Source organism: Papio anubis, chromosome 17, assembly GCF_008728515.1.
Source record: "Papio anubis isolate 15944 chromosome 17, Panubis1.0, whole genome shotgun sequence".
Taxonomy (NCBI): Eukaryota; Metazoa; Chordata; class Mammalia; order Primates; family Cercopithecidae; genus Papio; species Papio anubis.
This window is the reverse complement of record NC_044992.1, coordinates 5,283,366-5,297,960: the sequence shown is the minus strand read 5'-3', so window position 1 is coordinate 5,297,960 and position 14,595 is coordinate 5,283,366.

Genomic DNA, 14,595 nt, shown 5'->3' with positions numbered 1-14,595 from the left:
CTGAGATTACAGGTCTGAGCCACCGCGCCTGGCCTAACAGGTAGACTTGTATGCTCCCTCCCAAGTTCTTGAATGAGAATCTTGGAGGCAGGGTGGGAGCAGAATTCTTTCCTTGGTGATTCTCAACAAATTCATTCATTCACTCATTCATCCAATCAGCAAGTATCCAGTGATCAGTTATTCTGTGCCAAGCAGGCCCCGTGCTGGGTGCTGGAGATAAGGGGTGAGCAAACAGCATTCACACTCTACTTTCCCTGGAGCAGCCGCTGGGGACAGACACGAATCACATAATCACACATGTGAGCTCACACTTAGTCACCAACTCTGGGTACAGCCAGAGCCATTGTGGTGCCTACAATGACAGCATGATATGGGGGCTGAAAGTCCAACCTTGGTGTCAAACACAGACTTCTCTTGGTCCCATTTCTGACTGTGAAACCCTGGGCAAGGTCCTGCACTTTTCCAAATCTCAGTTTCTTCCTCTGTGAAATGGAGCCAGCCATACACACCTCATACTCCTGAGAAGAGAGTGAGATAATCCACGTGAGGCATTATCACCACGTCTGGTGCTTCCTATGTGTGCAGTAAATGTTGGGGAGTGGCTGTGGTGGCAGGACTGTAGCTGGTTGTCATGCAACATGGCATTAGTAGGAGTTGGTTGTTATGCAACGTGGCATTAGTAGGAGTTGGTTGTTATGCAACGTGGCATTAGTAGGTGCTCAGTGAAGTTTCAATGGAATTCAACTTGACTTCTACAATTTCTCCTAGTTACATTGTCTATCATACTACTGATTTGAAGAGAACTTCACTTGAGTATCGTAGTCACTTTCTTCCTTTCCTTTGGAGGAAGGAAACATGACACAGAAACAGCCATTTTCAAACCTAACAAGTGGGACCAGGTGCAGTGGCTCACACTTGTAATCTCAGCACTTTGGGAGGCCAAGGTGGGAGGATCACTTGAACCCAGGAGTTGGAGACCAGCCTGGGCAACATAATGAGATCCTGTCTCTATAAACTAATAGTAATAATAATAATAATAATAATAATAATAAGCCGGACATGGTGGTGCACACCTATAGTCCCAGTTACTCCAGAGGCTGAAGGGGGAAAATTCCTTGAGCTCAGGAGTTGGAGGCTACAGTGAGCCGTGATCATGCGACTGCACACCAACCTGGGTGACAGACCAAGACTCAAATAAATGCATAAACAAACAAACCTAACAAGGACCGGGGTCTACTTCTCCAATCTTTGGTGGGTTGAGACTGTCTCATGACCTTGGCCAAACTCTCTTGCCCTCAAAGAAGTGTCATACAAATAATAAGAAAACTGGACTATGTGATGCCTCAAGCCCTCAAGGTGGGTACCAGCTTCTTGTTTTGCCAGATAGGACATTTTTTAAATTTACAATCATTATAATTTCATTTAAGAATGATATTTTAGCACTAAAAGCGTAGAAAGGACATTGTTTCAGAATAAAATAACAGCATTTCCCCAAAGGGAAATGTTGGCCACCTTCCACGTACATGATGTGGACATTTGCGTCTCACTTTGACTAGCTGGTGAAAGCTCCCCTCACAGACCACCCCAGTCTGGAGCCCCACAGTGGTTGAGATTGATCACCTAATTGGAGAATGATGATGATGATGGTGATGATGATGATAGCAACAGTAAACATTTACGTTGCAATCTGTACATTGGAGGCACTGTCCTAAGCACTTTCTATCCACTAACTCATTTAACACGCACTATCACCCAATGAAGGAGTTCTAATCATGGCCCCATTTTGCAGAAAAAGTAATTTTCCCAAGGTCTCACCAGTAGAAAGCAGCAAGATGGAATCTAAGGAGCCTGTACTCTTAACCACTCCACTCCACAGAGAGGGAAACTGAGGCCCGGAGAGGGAAAAGAATTGCTTAAGGTCACACAACCAGGCAAAACAGAGACTCCTACTTTCTGACTTTTCCCTGAAACACACTGTGGTTGGTGTTTGATCCTGTCTCTCATGCATCGAGACCCAGCTCCCCTCAGGAAGAAGGTGGCCCCTCCAAATAAACTTCTCGAGGGAGGTGAAACAATTAAGTTTTGAAAAGAGTCAGCTCATCATTGGGATAACTTGACAGTTCTTTTCCTCCAGTTTATTCCACCCAGCAGCCTGGGTTGCCTGAGGCAGTCAGCTGCTGGTCGCTTCTGCTGGATCTTGGCTTTACCACCAGGTGAGTGCAGCTGTGATGAGATGGGTTGAGGCTCAGGCACCCACAGGGAGAGAAGAACAACGTCCAATTAATCACCTTAAAGCCATTGACAAACACCCAGCCACCTGGCATCTCCACTGAAACTGGACAAGGCTGCATTTCAGCCTCACCTAGAAGTTCAGGTTAGGCCCCTAAGGAAAGGCAATGTTTTCCTTTCCTCTCCTCTTGTCTCCAGCTTTTCAGCCAGGGTTTACTGAGCTTCAGCTGTGTGTCAGGGGATGCAGAGATACGTCAAAGCCAGGCCTGCAGTTGCTCACAGCTTGGAAGGAGAAACAGATGAACACACAAGTCACTAGAGCACTATGTGGTAAGTGTCACAGCAAATAGGTGAACTCATACCATGTCAACACCAAGAAAGAAACACCTGCTTTCTTGAGGAGGCTTCAGCCAGGACTTCCCCTGGGGACTTGAAGGATGAGTTGACTGGTTAGGGCAAATGAGGCCACCAGTAGACTGTCCCCTATGGAGGCCAGCAGAACTGCTGAACCATGGAACTTTCCAGCACAGAAACAGGGTGGGAAGCCACGTGAGCTCCCTCCCCTCCTGTAGGAGGTGCCCAGCCTCTCCCTGAGTCATGGACAAAGATGCCAATTACCCAATGGGACCATGCCAGGCCAGCACTCCGATGGGGCCTGATGGTGGGGAAGAGTCAAGAAACACAGATGGATGGCGGGCAGGACTGGCTTCCTCAGCCTCAATGTTCTTGCATTGCACTTAGATTCACAGAAGCACAAAACAGGCAATTTGGATTTGACATCAGAGGTTATTCTTCTATGCTGGGAAGTAGCGATCTGGCCCAGAAGAAATAACAATCCTTTAAATTTGCCTAACGCTGTATAGTTACACTTCATTTTATTTGACTGGTACCTGCAGATGTAATCAGTGTTCACATCTGCCTTGTGATTCTCCCAAGTAATCCTCTGTGTGACTGGGTGTCATCTATGCATCCAGCCACCAGCTAGGGTTTTTCACCCTAAACTTTTGGTGCCCATGTGGCCAAAGCCTCTGGGTTTGAGGCTTGGGGGAGCCAAAGTTCTTTTCCTTTGGGAGGAAAATAAATTGCTCTGAGTAACCGAAGGGAATCCGAGATAATAGGCAGTCTTAATGAACAGCTCACACAGCAGCCAGCTCAGTGGAGCACAACAGGGCTGACAGGAAATGTCTCATCTCCAAACACAAACGCAGGGTCCGGCAAAAAGCAGGCAGCACAGGGGATATGCTTGACTGGGAATGAGAAAAAATGACTGTGACTAGACGGGGAAAAAATCCCAATTACCCCAAATTTGGCAATTGATCCTTCTTGCACAAATGGAACCGTGGCCAGGCATGGAGACTCCAGGGATCTCTTGGGGGAGGTTGAGGGTTGGCTAGTGAAAGGGGCTTCAAAGGTCTTTGCCGCAAATCCCCATGGAGCTTGGGGGATGGAGTGGATGAGTGTCTGACTTGTGTCTGAAAATTTTAAAGGACAGAAGTTTGGCTGAAGTAGCCTGTGGTAGCATTGTAGAGAGCAGAGGTGAGATGGTTCAGAGTGGTCTTAAAAGAAATTTACCCAGAGGGCTGCCTGGAGGGGCATCAGGACCCCAGAAGACAGTCTGTGTGAGGAAGAGCATCCCCAGGAATCAGAGGTCGAAGGAGAATGTCATAAACTGCCCACGGAGAGTGGGCAAGTGAAAGAGACCCCAGAATAGGGATGAGGGTAATAACTGCATCATAGGTCATGATGATTCACTCCTTTATAATAGAATGACGCAGTCGCAGTTTGGCCATGGACTCCTGGAGAGCACAGGTGACTGTTCACAGGTGCCTTCCTCCTTGACTTTGAGCTGGGCCAGTGACTTCCTATGGCCAAAGGAGTATTCTGGAAGCAGGGAAAAGATGAGCAAGGCAGGGCTGCAAATGTGCTTGCATGTGGCTGGGCTAGCCCTCTGATGTTCCAGTGATCCATCTTGAGACGATGAACCTGGGCCTGAACCCTACAAGGAACATAAAAGGGGCAGGAACCAAATCTACAACCTGGAGCCACAGGCACCTGAACCCACAGCCTGAAGAAGACCCACCAGCCAGGCACAGTCTAAATCAGCCAAACAGCCATGGGCTTGCAGACTCATGACCATGAGAATAAATGCTGGTTTCAAGCCACTGAGTTCTAGGAGCTGTTTGTTACGCAGCATTATCCAGCAGAGGTTGATAGTACCAGGGGTCTGAAAAACTCTCAGCAGCACCTATGAGAGAAAGGCTCGGCTGTAAACAGCAGCTGATGTCAGAGGAAATAATTGCCAGATTCCCCCCACCCCAAACACATAGTTATGAAAACCATCCCTGCTCTCTTCTTCTTCCCTTGCCCCAGTCCACACCTCCTAGCCTCACTCATCCCTCACTAGCTAGTGGGATGAAGAGAGGAGAATGGCAGAGTGTGATGGTCAGTTTTATGTGTCAACTTGGTTAGGTTACAATCCCCACTTTTCAATCAAACATGAATCTGTGTGCTGCTGTGAAGGTATTTTGTAGATGTGATTAAGTCCATAATCCGTTGATGTTAAGGAAGGCAGGTTATGCCAGATAATCTGAGTGGTCCTGATTCAATCAGTTGGAAGCCTTAAGACCAGAACTGAGACTTCCCTAAAGAAGTAGAAATTCCGTCTGCAGATAGCCGCATCAGCACGTGCCTGAAAGTTCCATCCTGCCCTTCCTGGCAGCCTTCCCTACAAGTTTCAGGCTTGCCTAGGCAGCCCCTACAATCGCATAAGCCAATTTCATGCAATAAATCTCTTAATATGTATCTCCCATTGGTCTTGTTACTCTGGTTGAACTCTGACCAATAGAGATTTCTGGTACCTAGAAGTGAGGTGCTGCTATAACAAATACGCAAAAATGTTGAAATGGCTTTGGAACTGGGCAGTTGGCAGAGGATGAAGAATATTGAGGGACACAATAGAGAAAGCAAAGATGATCTTGAACATACTGCCAATAGGAAGATGGATGTTAAAGACTCCACCATGAAAGACCGGAAGGAAATAAGGGGCACAATAATAAAACATGTATCATTTTACTAAACACCCAAATCATTGTGAACAGCCCATTGGCAGAAATAGAAGTTTAAAGATGCTTCTAATGAGGGCTCAGAAGGAAATGAGGAGCATGTTATTAGAAACTGGACGAAAGTGGACCTTTGTTACATAGAAGCAGAACGCTTAACTGAACTGTGTCCTACAGTCATGTGGAAAGCAAAACTTATACTTGATGAACTTGAATGTTTAGCTGAGGAGATTTTCAAGCAAAGTGTTGAAGGTGCAGCCTGCTTTCTTCATGCTGTTTATAGTAAAATGTGAGAGGAAAGAGGTAAATTAAGGAAAGAACTGTTAAGAAAAAGGAATTGGGAGATTCTCAGCCTATCCACAATTTTGCAAAAAATACAAACTTAGGGGATTCGTTGTTGAGAAAGCATGCACTGGAAAGGAGGTGACAATGGAAGTGATGTCAGGGCAATGTGGGACCACAAGCCAACAAATGCAAGCTGCCACTGAGACCTGGAAAAGGCAAAGAAATAGATTCTTCCCTAGAACCCTCCACAGGAATAGTTTCCTGACAACGCATTTTGGACTTTTGAACCACAAGGTAATAAATCAAGAACTATAAGACAGTAAATCTGTGTTGTTTAAGCCTCTAAGTTCATGATAATTTGATGCAACATTGATAGGAACCTAATGCAGACAGTAAAGAGAGAAAAATCTCCCTCAACTCCCTTTTCTGATTGCAAGCTTTAAGTGAAATTTGGAGCCTTGGGTATTGCCCCAGATTAGACGTACTAATTACTGAACTGAGACTGTCCAAGGGGCTGTGGCAACCAGAGAACATTTTATGATCTAAGTGTGGTCAGAGAAGGGCAGGGCCTTCTGGAGATCTCATTAGGATCAGGGGAAAACAAGTCCTACAAACTGCGTTTAAAGAGGCAAAACTAAAGTTGCTTTATAAAGGCACCCGAGGCCAGGCACGGTGGCTCACACCTGTAATCTTAGCACTTTGGGAGGCTGAGCAGGCGGATCACCTGAGGTCAGGAGTTCAAGACCTGCCTGGTCAACATGGTGAAACCCCATCTCTACTAAAAATACAAAAATTAGCCAGGCTTGGTGGTGCATGCCTGTAATCCCAGCTACTTGGGGGACTGAGGCAGGAGGATTGCTTGAACCCGGGAGGTGGAGGTTGTGGTGAGCTGAGATTGCGCCACTGCACTCGGGCCTGGGTGACAGAGCGAGACTGTCTAAAAAAAAAGAGGCATCCAAGACTCCTGCCCTTCCCAGAAAATAGTGGTGTTTGGACATTTCAGTGACAGAGACAAAGGCATGGATTTTATCTCAATATGGAAAGAACATGTGGTAGTGGAAGGCCTCTTGGGATCAGCCACCAGAGCTCAGCATTGCTTAGGTTGGAGGTGTCATCTCCATGGCCAGGGCAGGACCTCATCAAAGAGGAAGATGAAGCTGCAGCACCTCAGCACTTCTGGGCTCTCCTTGTGAACCCAATCACCTGGTTCTTCATTCTGTGAACTTTCTCCACCTTTCTACTGCATGGCACTTTCGGTCCCTGTATTGCACCTGCTCTGAGCCCCCTGAGCTGCACCTCTATGGAGGGAGGGAGTCACAGGAGTACCCTTATGTCTTGGAGTCTTTGGTGAATAATTAGCCAAGGTTTCACCCACTCAGTCCCAGGTCTAGACCCGAAGGTCAAATTCCCTGAATGTGAAAGAGTCCCCTTGGGATGCCATAAGGAGCAGACGTGGACCATGGACTCCACATAGTGAAGCTGAGGCTGAGTGGTTTTAGATTGGGATGGGACTATCTCCATATCCAAACCCTGCCCCCTCCTAGGTGTGTGTCTTCAACAAATGACTGAACTTCTCTGGACCTTGCTCTCCTTATTATGAGGACCATCATGCCCACTTCATGAGGCTCTAATGGAGGTTAAAGGAGATAGCACTAAGGGAGTGGTAATGCTCAAAAAACAGCAGCTGGAATAATAATAATTAATATTACAATTAGATCCATTCCCACTTGCATCTGTGCCTACACCTGCACTGCACCTGAGCCATCCTCCACCTGCACCTGCACTGAGCCTGCACCTGAGCCATCCTCCACCTGCACCTGCACCTGCCCCTGAGCCATCCTCCTTCTGCACCTGCACCTGCACTGAGCCATCCTCCACCTGCACCTGAGCCATCCTCCACCTGCACCTGAGCCATCCTCCACCTGCACCTGAGTCATCCTCCACCTGCACCTGCACCTGCACTGAGCCATCCTCCACCAGCACCTGAGCCATCCTCCACCTGCACCTGAGCCATCCTCCACCTGCACCTGCACCTGCACCTGAGCCATCCTCCATCTGCACCTAAGCCATCCTCCACCTGCATCTGAGCCATCCTCCACCCGCACCTGAGCCATCCTCCATCTGCACCTGAGCCATCCTCCACCTGCACCTGAGCCATCCTCCATCTGCACCTGAGCCATCCTCCACTTCCACCTGAGCCATTCTCCACTTGCACCTGCATCTGCACCTGAGCCATCCTCCATCTGCACCTGAGCCATCCTCCACTTCCACCTGAGCCATTCTCCACCTTCACCCGCATCTGCACCTGAGCCATCCTCCAACTGCACCTGCAGTGCCATCGCCACCTCTGCCACCACTGTGCTCACCAGCCCCAGCCCCACCCGCACTGCCAGCTACCACAAGGCTTTCCCTCCTGAAAGCTCCGTGGCCATAAACAGTTAATGTGATTATTGCGTTTAGCCCACATTTGCAATCGCTTCCTCTCTTTAATCACTTTGAAGATGTTTCAAATTCCCTTCCAACGTGACTGAAATCAAAGTGGCACCTGTGAAGGCAGAAAGCCTGCCTGCCGGTGCGAGGTGGAGATGTAAAACAGTCAGGTTTGATGGGGAGAAATTATGTCTTGCTTAATTCCTTTTACCCTATAATTACCAGGCGCGACCACGTGGGTTCACAGCAAAAATAACTTGCCACATGAAGACGTTGTCTATAGAATCCTGGTTTGAGTCCCCAGGCAAGACCCTCAGAGGAGGTTCCCAGGCAGCTCCCGCCCAGGCATCTACACAGTACTATGGTCCACCTTCCTCACTAGCTTTCCAACCCCACCACTGACCCCCAACCACCGAGGTTCAATGCCCAGGTGCCCACTCCGCCTTAACCTCCTCCCCTCTCTGCAGCACTTGACCAGCGGTCACCTCCTTCTTCACACACTTCCCTGGTTTGACTTCCCTATGCCTCGCCCCACCCTCAGTCTCCTTTGTACTTCTCTCCCCTCCTCCCTTTGACCACCCCCTAGGCACTAGCATCCCTGAGGCCCTATCAGCATATCTCTTCTCTTTCTTCTTTCCTCTCCATCTCTCCTTTTTCTCTCTCACATCTCCTCTCTCCTCTTCACTCCCATTCCCTCAGATAGCAGGTCTACCCTTCGGACTCTCAAACCCACAGCCCATCTTCGATCTCCAGACTTCAGGCCTCTAACTTCCACTTCCAGCTGCTGGCTTAGTGTTTCCACTAGATACCCTGCTGCGTCCAAACCCACACCCTCCTGATTTCTCTTTCTCCGGGTAAGAACTCCACCACCGCGGCTTACCTCTAAATCTCCACAGCCGCCCTACCTTGCCTTTCTCCTCACGTCTGGATCCAATCTGACACCACCCACGCGGGAGCGCTCATCAGGTGGCTTAGAGGAAATTACAGGAAGCTTTGAGTCATTGGCACTCAAGTTCAGATCAGGGCTGGGAGCCTTCCGGTCATATGACTTTGGTGTCCTTATTTATAAAATAGCAAGGAAAATTCTTACCTCCCAATATAGTTTTTAAGAACTAAGTTATACAATATATGATTATGGTTAACACATCTTCCCTGCCCCACCTCCCTTTCCTGCCCTAATTCTGATGCTTTTATTGAGTCTATAGTGACAATCTCAGAACCAGTCTCTCTGCCCCCTAGCCCCAGCACTCCCTTCCCATCCATCATCCACCTTCCTGCCAGAGGGCTTTTGCTACAATTTAGTTCTGAACCCATCACTCCCCTATTTAGAACCCTCTGGTGGTTGCCTGTGGCTTACAGGTTAAAGTTCAAAGCCGAAGCTGTGTCGACATGATGGAGCGAGAACCAGTTGACTATGGGGCCATCCAGGTTAATTTCAGATCCTCATCACCAGCTAATTAACGGTGTAGACTTTGGGCCTCATTTTCATCAACAATTTTTGTTTGTTTGTTTTTTGAGACAGAGTCTCACTCTGTCACCCAGGCTAGAGGGCCATGATGCAATCTCAGCTCATTGCAACCTCTACCTCCCAGGTTCAAGCCATTCTCCCACCTCAGCCTCCAGAGTAGCTGGGATTACAGGCATGTGCCACCATGCCCGGCTAATTTTTGTTTTTTTGTTTTTTTGGGTTTTTTTTTTTTTTAGTAGAAACTGGGTTTCACCATGTTGGCCAGGCTGGTCTCGAACTCCTGACCTCAGGTGATCCGTCTGCCTCGGCCTCCCAAAGTGCTGGGATTACAGGCGTGAGCCACTGTGCCCGGCCCTCCTCAACTGTTTTATGGCAATAATAACTCGTAACTCACAAGACTGTGTAGAGAAGCGAGTGGACTTTAGAAAGTGCCTCCTGGGGTTTCAGCACCCAGTAGGTGGGTCCCTGTCCCTCTTTACTCTTCACCTCCCCACGTGCATCCTCAACCCCACCTAGACCATTCACACATTTGCGTTGCTGTGTCTCTGCTTATCCACCCACCTCTCCGTTTAGGCATAATCCTTTTATGCTTTTGGAAACAAACTGATGGTTTCAACCGCCTGTCATGTTGGAGGCCTGAGCTGGCACAGACTCACAGCACCACGGGGAAGGCCGGTCACAGAGACACGCTGCTATTTGCAGCATAACTAGAAAATGTTTCCCAGAGCAGTGTTCCCCTCTCTGGGAGGCTGGTCATGGTGCTTCATGAGCTCTTTTACTGCCCAAGATGTTTCCTTTTACTGTACTTTTTCTTCGTTGTTTTGTTTTGTTTTGTTTTGTTTGAGACAGTGTCTCACCTTGTTGCCCAGGCTGGAGTGCAATGGCACAATCTCAGCTCACTGCAACCTCCGCCTCCCGGGTTCAAGCGATTCTCCTGCCTCAGCCTCCCAGGTAGCTGGGATTACAGGCACCTGCCACTATGCCTGGCTAATTTTTTTGTATATTTAGTAGAGCCAGGGTTTCACTATGTTGGCCAGGCTGGTCTCGAACTCCTGACCTCACCCACCTCGGCCTCCCAGAGTGCTGGGATTGCAGACGTGAGCCACTGTGCCCAGTAGATGTTTTCTTTTATCATCTTTAAATGAAAGCTCTGGATTAAAAAACAGCAAAAGGTGTCCATGCCATCGGTGGAGGAAGCATGAGGGTTATAAGTCACGTTGATGAAGGCGAACAGATCCTAAAGATGAACCTCCTGCATCCCCATAGTAGAACCTGTGCAGAACAATGTCACCGAGGCCCTAGATTAAAGAACATCTCAGTGTGAAGACTCTCGGACGGCACACATCCCAAGAGCAAGAATTCCTACGGCGCCGGGCGCGGTGGCTCATGCCTGTAATTCCAGCACTTTGGGAGGCCGAGGCGGGAAGATCACAAGGTCAGGAGTTCGAGACCAACCTGGCCAATATGGTGAAACCCCCGTCTCTACTAAAAATACAAAAATTAGCCAGGGGTGGTGGGGGACGCCTGTAGTCCCAGCTACTCAGGAGGCTGAGGCAGAGGAATCGCTTGAATCCGGGAGGCAGAGGTTGTAGTGAGCCGAGATCGGGCCACTGCACTCCAGCCTAGGAGACAGAGCGAGACTCCGTCTCAAAAAAAAGAAGAATTCCTACGGGAAGAAGGTGATAGGTAAAAGGTCAGGGCCAATGTGGCCAGTTGATTTTTATTGTGCTTGATTCACTAATAAACATACATGCCTACTTTTCCCTTAAAAAGTGGTTACATGCTGTTCATAGTCCGACGCCATATATCCAAAGGGGTGGAAAGAAAACACTTGTGATTCTTGCTTTTTCTTTCTTCAAAGTAAAATATCTTTTTGATTCAAGCCTTATTTAATCGTCTGGGGCATCTCAGGACTCACAGTTGGGTCTGTGGAGAGGAGTGTGACCTTGACCTTGGCTTTGGAGAATCAACCTGCTCTGTGCACTGCCCTCCTTTGTCCAGGGTCTCCCTCCTGATGTGCCCGAAACTCTCCCACTCCCGCTCTGCACATGGCGTGTGACCTGGAAATGTATCCGGCCACTTCCGGCATTTTTTTTTCTATTGCACTTCTAAGGATCTTTTTCTTGCGGTAAAATATACACAACGTCAAATTTACCATCCTGACCATTTTTAAGTGGACGGCTCAGTGGCATTCACACTGTGCAGCCGTCACCACCGCCTCCAGAACTCTTTTCATTTTGCAACATTGAAACTCTGTGCCCATTAATCAACTCCCCCTTGCCCCCTTCCTCCCACCGCAACCATCGCCATTCTACTTTGTGTCCCTGATTTTGGCTACTCTAGGAACCACATCTGAGTGGAATCATACCGTCTTGGTATCTGGCTTATTTCACTCAGCATATAATGTCTTCAAGATCCATGCGTCGTGCAGAACGTGTCAGCATCTCACTTCTTTTGAAGCCTGAATACCACATTTTGTTTACCCATTAATAGACGCTTTGGATTGCTTTCACCTTTTTAAAAAACATTTGAGGTAAAACATACATATATCATTTAGCAAGTTGACCACGTTTAAGCTTCCACCTTTTGGCTCTTGTGAATAACGCTGCTGCGAACATGGGTATGCAAATCTCTGTCCAAGCCCCTGCTTTTGCTCCTCTTGGATATACACCCAGAAGTGGGATTTCTTCCCCCATTCTGTTTTGCATCACGGTTAAAGGGTTACAAATCTTCCCCCATCACCCTCCATCCCTAAAACAGCAACGCCTCACGTAGCTCAAATCTTTCCCGAAATACAGTCACTCTCATTTTGGCACAGACCTTTGCACCTGGCTGCGGGTGACCTGAGTTGGCCAGAAGTAAGCACTTGCTGAAGTTTTGCTGATTTGAACCCAGCTCAAGGTGCGTGTTTTTTCCTGGACATTCTTCTGAGGCCAGAGTTCCCTCTTGGCCTGAAATGCAAAAGGGAACCAAGATTCGTACATTTTTTCTTAATTGCCCTGAACGCTCATTCCCATCCTCTGTGATTTCAGGTACAGTTTTTCCCACTTAGCCTGGAATACTCTGTCATTCCAGGCCCTTGGAGGTTTTCCAGGAAATCTCACTTACTAATAAAGTGCCCTTTTGGCAGGGCAAGGCAGCAAAGGCCAGAAAGTAGGTCAGAAGCCCGTGGGGTGAAGCTGGCTTGACCCAAGCCATTAGAATGAGCAGTACCCTCCCAGACCAGCTGTAGAGAGGACAGAGACCGGGGGGTGGCCCAAACCCACAAGGACACTCAAAGCCAAATGTGGCCATCATCCAACGGATTTGGAATGCAGAGGCAAGTTGCAGGAGCCTGAGGCCTCCCTGAGCTCTGCACTACTTGACTCAAGAAAAAAAATCTATGCCAAGCTAAACCGAGTCTTTTAGTATGATAAACCGATACCAGGCATAGGCTGAAGAAGAGCAAACGGTCTTGGCTTTGGAGAATGAACCTGTTCTGTGCACTCCCCATATATATGTATTCCCCATATATATGTATTCTAAGAATACATATATGTGTGTGTGTGTGTGTATGTGTGTGTATATAGATATATATATGGAGAGAGAGAGAGAGAGAGAGAGAGACAGAATCTCACTCTGTTGCCCAGGGTGGAGTGCAGTGCACTGGAGTGCAGTGATGCAATCTTGGCTCACTGCAACCTCCATCTCCCCATTTCAAGTGATTCTCCTGCCTCAGCCTCCCGAGTAGCTGGGATTACAGGCATGCACCATGGTGCCCAGTTAATTTTTGTATTTTTAGTGGAGAGGAAGTTCACCATGTTGACCAGGCTGGCCTCAAACTCCTGACCTCAAGTGATCTGCCCACCTCGGCCTCCCAAAGTGCTGGGATTACAGGCGTGAGGCACCACGCCTGGCCTCTAGGAATAATTTTCATGATAGCCTCAACCATTCACATGTGCTTGCCACAAGGCGGCTTTCAGCTCCTCCATCCAAGAGGCAGCGTCTATTTTCCCTCCCCTTGAATCTGGGCTTACCTGTGACTTGCACTGACCAATAGAATTCAGTCCAAGTGATGCCAGGACCTCCTGGGCCAGACCCTGAGGGGTCCTGCTGTTTCTGCTTCCTCCCTCTTTCTCCCCTGAGACCACTCTGTAAGAAAACTGATCTTGAGGGGCCACGTGGAGGTTAACTGAGGAGCCCAGCCAACAGCCAGACATGTATAGTGAGGCCAGCTTGGACCCTCCAGCCTGGCCAACCATCCGGGGAGCACAGTGAGCCCAGCAATACCAGCAGCAGAACAGCCAGCCAATCACAAATCAAGGAAAATAAGATGTTACTACAGTTCTGAGTCACTAAGGTTTGGCAGGAGATGGTTGTTGCAAAGCAGTGGTTAACCAAGGCTGAGTCTTAATTCCTGCTCCACCGGGAACCCACTGCATGGCTCCAGGCAAAACACTTCTGTTCCCTGGTCTTCTGTTTCCTCTGTGATACAATTAAGGGAGTAAGAAAGGAGAGAGCAATAGAAAAAATCACAGCCTTTAGGGCTCATCAGCTAGCATCTTAGCTCTGTCACTACCCGTGTGACCTTAGACAAGCTCCTTAACCTCTGTGAGCCTCAATTTTCTCATCTATCATATAAGAGTATGAGATGGGGTTGCCACATCTCATGTCAGGACTGGAGGTCCTGGCATCACTTGGACTGAATTCTATTGGTCAGTGCAAGTCACAGGTAAGCCCAGATTCAAGGGGAGGGAAAATAGACGCTGCCTCTTGGATGGAGGAGCTGAAAGCTGCCTTGTGGCAAGCGCACAATAGCTGATGGGGTTTCTGTGAGGATGAGTTGAAATAAAGTGCTTGGCTCATAGTAGGTACTCAATAAATATTAATAGCCACGTCCTCAGGGAGCTGGGATTATGGTTAGGCACATGGACTTTGGAGTCACCTTATCCAGGTTCAAATACCAGTCGTGCTACTTTCTAGCTGTGTGGTCGTAGGCAAGTGACTTAACATCTGCACCTCAGTTTCCTCACATTATTATTAGATGACAATAGTACCTAGCTCATAGGGTTGTTGTGAAAATTTAGAGAGTTTATACATGTAAAGAGCTCAGAGCTGTTTCTGGCACAAAACAGGTGGCTCAAT